The 5,831-nt window shown below is 35.8% G+C and overlaps 1 non-coding gene across 1 annotated transcript; it reads right to left on the reverse strand.

Annotated features, from left to right (window-relative positions):
• Positions 1-5,430: 5,430 nt before the first annotated feature.
• Positions 5,431-5,564, reverse strand: LOC111765022 (small nucleolar RNA SNORA2/SNORA34 family). Its single transcript, XR_002797484.1, has one exon. It is a non-coding gene; the product is annotated as a small nucleolar RNA SNORA2/SNORA34 family (small nucleolar RNA).
• Between the last annotated feature and the right edge of the window lie 267 nt (positions 5,565-5,831).

A 5,831-nucleotide genomic window follows, 5' to 3' on the forward strand; every position in this document is an offset into this window, starting at 1 on the left:
AGAAAAAAAATCCATTTATAATAGAAACGAAAATAATCAAATATTTAGGAATAATCCTAACCAAGGACATAAAGGACCTGTATTCAGAAAACTACAAAACATTGTTAAAAGAAACCAAAAAAGACTTAAATAAATGGAAGGACATTTTGTGTTCATGGATTGAAAGACTAAATATCATTAAGATGTCAATTGTACTCAAATTGATTTACAGATTCCATGCACTCCCAATAAAAATCCCAACAACCTTTTTTGCAGAAATGGAAAAAACAATTATCAAATTTATTTCGAAGAGTAATGGGCCCCAAATAGCCAAAAAAAAAAAAAAAAAAATCTTAAAAAGAACAAAGTTGGTGGGCCCTCATTTCTGGACTTTAAAGCATATTCCTTAGCTACAGTGGTGAAAACAGCAAGGTACTGGCATGAAGACAGACACACTGACCAATGGAACCAAATCGAGAACTCAAGAAATAGACTCTCACATCAACGGTCAAGTGATTTTTGACAGAGCAGTCAAGCCCTCCCAGCTGGGCCAAAACAGTGTATTCAACAAATGGTGCTGGGAAAACTGGATATTCATATCCAAAAGAAAGAAAGGGGACCCCTATCTCACACCAGCTACAAAAATTACCTGAAAATGGATCAAGGACCTAACTATAAAAACGACAACCATATAACTCCTAGAAGAAAAGGAAGGAATACATCTTCAAGGTCTTGTGGTAGGCAGTAGTTTCTTAAATCTTAATACCCAAAGCACAAGCAGCAAAAGAAAAAATGGGTAAATGGGACCTCCTAAAAATTAAACACTTTTGCAGCTCAAAGGATTTTGTTCAAAGGGTGAAAAGGCAGCTGACTCGAAGAAAATATTTGGCAATCACATATCTGATAGAGATTAATATCCATGATATCGAGAGAGACCAAACAACTCAATAATAAAAAGGCAAACTACTCAACTTAAAAATGGGCAAAAGAGGGAAGCGGCTGTGGCTCAATCAGTTGGGCTCCAGTCTATCATACGGGAGCCCTGGGTTCGCGTCCTGGGGCCTCCTTGTGAAGGCAGGCTCGCCTGCAAGCTGCAGAGCTGCCAGCCCGCAAAGTGCTGCGGAGTGCCACCTGGCCCTCAGGCACCATGGAGAGCCAACTCAGCAAGGTGACGCAACAACAACAAAAAATGGGAGACAAGCAAAAACACAGAAGAGCGTGCAGCAAATGGACACAGAGAGAGACAACAAACAAAAGCCACAAGGGGGGGCAGAATAAAAAAAAATGAGCAAAAGACTTGAAAAGACAGTTGTCCACAGAGGAAGTACCAATAGTGAATAAACATGAAAAAATGTTCAACATTACTAGTGATTAGGGAAATGCAAATCAAAACTACAATGTGCTATCATTTCACCTTTATTAGACTGGCTGCTATTAAATTCATTCACCGTGGATGATTTTATGCTTTATTAATATGGATCAATAAAATTAATGTTTAAACTCAGTTCTGGAAACAAAAATAATATTGTGGAATGCAGCTAAAGTAGTGCTTAGAGAGAATTTATAGCATTAAATGCTTATATTATAAAATCCTCTACAATCTATGATTTATGCTTCTACCTTAAGGGAAAAAATATCAAATTCCACCTAAAGTAAGCATTAGGAAAGAAATAATAAAGACAAGCATAGAAATCAATGAAATAGGTAATGGACAAATTAAAAAATTAATGGAACTGAACTCTGGTTCTTTATAAAAATGATGAGATTGCTAAACCTCTAGCCAGCCTAAAACAGAAAAAGGAAAAAAACACTATCAATAGCAGAAATGAAAGTGAGATCATAAGTACAGATCTTATAGATAATAAAAAGATAACTGCTATAAAAGTTATGCCAACTTTGACAAGTTTGATAAAATAAACAAAAAGCTTACCTGCAAAGAAATACATAAGATGAATTGCATATTACCTCACATAATTAACAAAAAGGAACTTGATATGGACCATAGAACTAAACATATGTGCCAAAACTAAAACCTGCTAAAAGGAGACACAAAAGAAAAAGAACTGACCCTGTGTCAGGTAAAGATCTTTTAGAGCCAACAAAAGGATCATAGACCTAAATGTGCTAAAATGATAAAAGTTCTAGAAGAAAACTTTGGACATAATCTTTGTAACCTTGGGTGAGACAGTGATTTCTTAGATATGGTAAATAAAGCATGTGCCATAGACGAAAAACGTAAATTAGATGACATTAAATGAAAACCTTTTTCTATCCAAAGTACGCCGTTAAGAAAATGAAAAGACCAGTGAAAGATGGGGAGAAAATATTTGCAAAATATGTGTCTGATAAAGGATTTGAATATGGAGTGTATAAAGAACTCTTTATACAGAGTGTTTCAAGAATAACTCAATAATTAAAATATAACCAACCAAGTGCAAAAATAAGAAAAAGAAATAATCATTTCACCAATGAATATATATAGGTGGCCCATAAGCACTCGATGCTGAATATCCTAGTCAATATAGAAATGCAAATTCAAACGACAAGGAGGTATCTCTACATACTCTACAACTAAAATTATGAAGACTGCCAGTACTAAATGCTGGTGTGTATATGAGCACCTGGAACGACTCAGTGTTGTTGGGGATGTTAAATGATACAGCTGCTTTGGATAACAGTTTGGAAGTGTACTGCCAGGTTTAAAATACAGCTATCAATGTCCCAGCCATTCCATTCTCATGTATTTACTCCCACCCGCCTAATGAAAGCATGCCCATACAAAGATCGATATGAGAATGTTCGTAGCAGCTGTATTTATAAAAGCCCAACCTAGAAACAACCTAAATAGATTAAAGCTTAATTGAAGAAACTAAATTAACAGGTCAGTGGATAACAGACTCTTATATCCAAACAATGGAATATGGTTCAACAAAAAGAGGAACAAACTATTGACAGATGTGACAACTTGCATGAATCTCAAAAACATTATGTGACGTGAAAGAAGCTCTACATAAAAGACTAACACTCTCTGTATAATTCCATTGATAGGAAATTCTGGAAAAGGCAAAACTACAGTGACAAAAAGTTCAACAGTGGTCACCTGGTCTGGGAGCGGGCATAGTGATGGATTACAAAGGAGGACGATAAAATAATTCCGTATCTCGAGTGTGGTGGTAGTTTTAGGACTGTATACATTTGCCCAAGTATCAAGCAGTATATTTAAATTGGGTAATCTTTTTTTGTAGGCAATTATGCTTCAATGAAACTAATAAAAAATGTTTTCTGACCCACCATGTTGCATATATTTACTCACCCACTTAACGGGCTATATGAGCAGTGGTCCCCTGATTAGGGCCACTGGGATAATAAATAGAACAATGTATACATACAACTAGGTGCTGAAGAAGCTTAGTGGAGGTGAGAGACAATAAGACATACGACACAGTGTTCTGAAATGTCCACTGTGGGACCGTGTTGGAGGACTGTTGATACCACATCCGTGGGCTAAAGGAAGGCGTTTGGAGGTCGATACAGCCAAGTGGAAACACTGAAGGCCTTCTTGAATATTGTGCCATCTGGCTACTCTCTTTCTAGATTTCACATCATGCAGCTTCTGTAATTTCTGCAGGCTACACCCAAAGCCAAGTAATCAAGACTGTGCTCTAAAACGATTTAGCCTCTGGTGGGATGAAGTTGGGGAGGTGGGCAGTGGTATGAACTGTGGGCTTCATCACAAAACTAGACTTGCTTGTGAACCTGAGCCACCACATCTTAGTCATACGTGTGTGCCTAAGAATCCCAAGAATAATTGAATTAAGCAGAGAGGTGTGCTCTATAAATTATCTGTTGGATGAATAATGAGGGGGAGAGCTGGACAACAAGTGAGTCAGGAACTGAATCTAGTGGCAGTGAGGCATGATGGGTTATCAGGGCATCCTGGGCTGTGGGTGAACTGTAACTGCCCTTCTTGAAAGTGAGGGCTAATTCGTCTTGAGGCAGCTGTGCACCTGACAGGATGGCTTTTGAGTGCCAGGTATTCAGGTAAATGTTGGGGTGACCCATCTTGGTTCTAACTGTGCTTATTGTTCTCCTCAAATAAATAAACGCTAGGCCTGGAGGAAACTTTCCAACACTTTTTAATGATGGTGTGATAGGGCAAGCCCATATCTCCATATTGTTCTTAATCTGCTTTACCAAGCTGAAGAGTTCTAAATATAAATTTCCTAAGAACAGAGACATACGTATTATTTTAAACAACTCAGTTCATAGATATAAATTCCTGAAGTGTTACTAATAGTAGTTGATTTAAAAGTAAAATCTCTTGCCATAGCAATTGGGAATCTTAATCTTATTAAGAGAAACAATGTATTATTTGCTCTCTAAGAAAAATAAAGTAGTTTGTTCAAAACTGGTTAAATAATTTACGTTATTGAGATCATGGGAAGGGATTTGGTCTTACTTTCTTTTTTTCATGGAATATATGTTCTCTATCTTCCATATTGCCTGTTAGTATTATTCCTCTTTTTTATTCTCATCATTTTTGTTTTTCTCTTCCATTTGTCTTGAATTTTATATTTTAAATATGTATAAATATTAAACTTTCAGATTTTAAAAATTCCTTGCTTATTGCATTTATTTATAGTGAGGATGAACACATTAACTATCAGTCACTTGTCTTTTAAATTCATCCACAAATATACTTTATCCAATTTTTATTGAAGCATTTATCGTTAGTTTTTAATTACTTTACACAAACATTTTATATACTAGGGATAGTAACACTGTATCAGACATTTGTTGCAATAATTACTATAAAAATTCATTTTTCTTGTCAAAAGAAGAAAAGTTTTCCTCCTCAACTTCCTACTAAAGAAAATATATCTTGCTTTCCAAATATTTGGTATCTTTACCAGGCAATGAAATCCAGTAAAATGTATGCCTTTCATATCATGCAGAGCATAACATTTAATTAACTAGTACCTGTCCAGTGAAATCAACTTTTTCAACCAATGTTCATAATAAAGTTGCAGTTTCACAATCCAATAAACAACTCAAAAACTTTTGTAGTCCATTATTACCATATTAAGTAAATACAGTCCCATAGCAGAATCAAGGGACATTATGATAGCTTCAAAGACAAATTAACTAAAAGGAGGAAAAAAATACCATTTTTGGAAACAATCAGTGGGAAGTTTCCCACTATTGAATGGAGTTTAAAAAAGACAAGTTAGTGCTCTGATCCTACACTAAGGGACAATACTCAAAGGAAGGTCACAGTCTAAAGTTGTCCTATTGTTTTGGATGGAAAATCCTTCCACAGTGTTTTTTGGTAATAATTAGGCTTAACTGCCTTATAATTCCAACCAACAAGTTAAATCAAGAATCCCTTTATTTTAGATTAGCTGTTTTTATTAAGAATACAAATAAATATTACATCACATCTATCACTTTGGATGTTTCTTTCTAATGAATTGACCATAAAATCTCCAAAGTTCTGAAACGGTCAGCAGTCCAAAGGAAGACATTTCTTTAGGCTTCTGCTTGAAACCAGTGACTCCAAACTGCTGGTCTTGATTCTGGGCCAGTCTCCCATCTTGCTTAATCCATGTAATTTTGTTTCCTGTTTTGCTTTGTTTTTGAATTCCTTTTCCTGTAGAGCTCCCACATTCTTGCTTAAATCAATGATTTTTAGACTTGAGTGTGCATCAAGATCACCTTGAGGGCTTATTAAACACAGATGGCTGGGTCATAGCTCTGGAGTGTGTGATTCAGTAGGTCACATGTTTGTGAGTGTGTCTGAGGGAAAATTTGCATTTGAAACATGATAATGCTGCTCTTCTGGTGATCTCACA

The sequence above is a fragment of the Dasypus novemcinctus genome, chromosome 22 (genome assembly GCF_030445035.2).
Source record: "Dasypus novemcinctus isolate mDasNov1 chromosome 22, mDasNov1.1.hap2, whole genome shotgun sequence".
In the NCBI taxonomy this organism is placed as follows: Eukaryota; Metazoa; Chordata; class Mammalia; order Cingulata; family Dasypodidae; genus Dasypus; species Dasypus novemcinctus.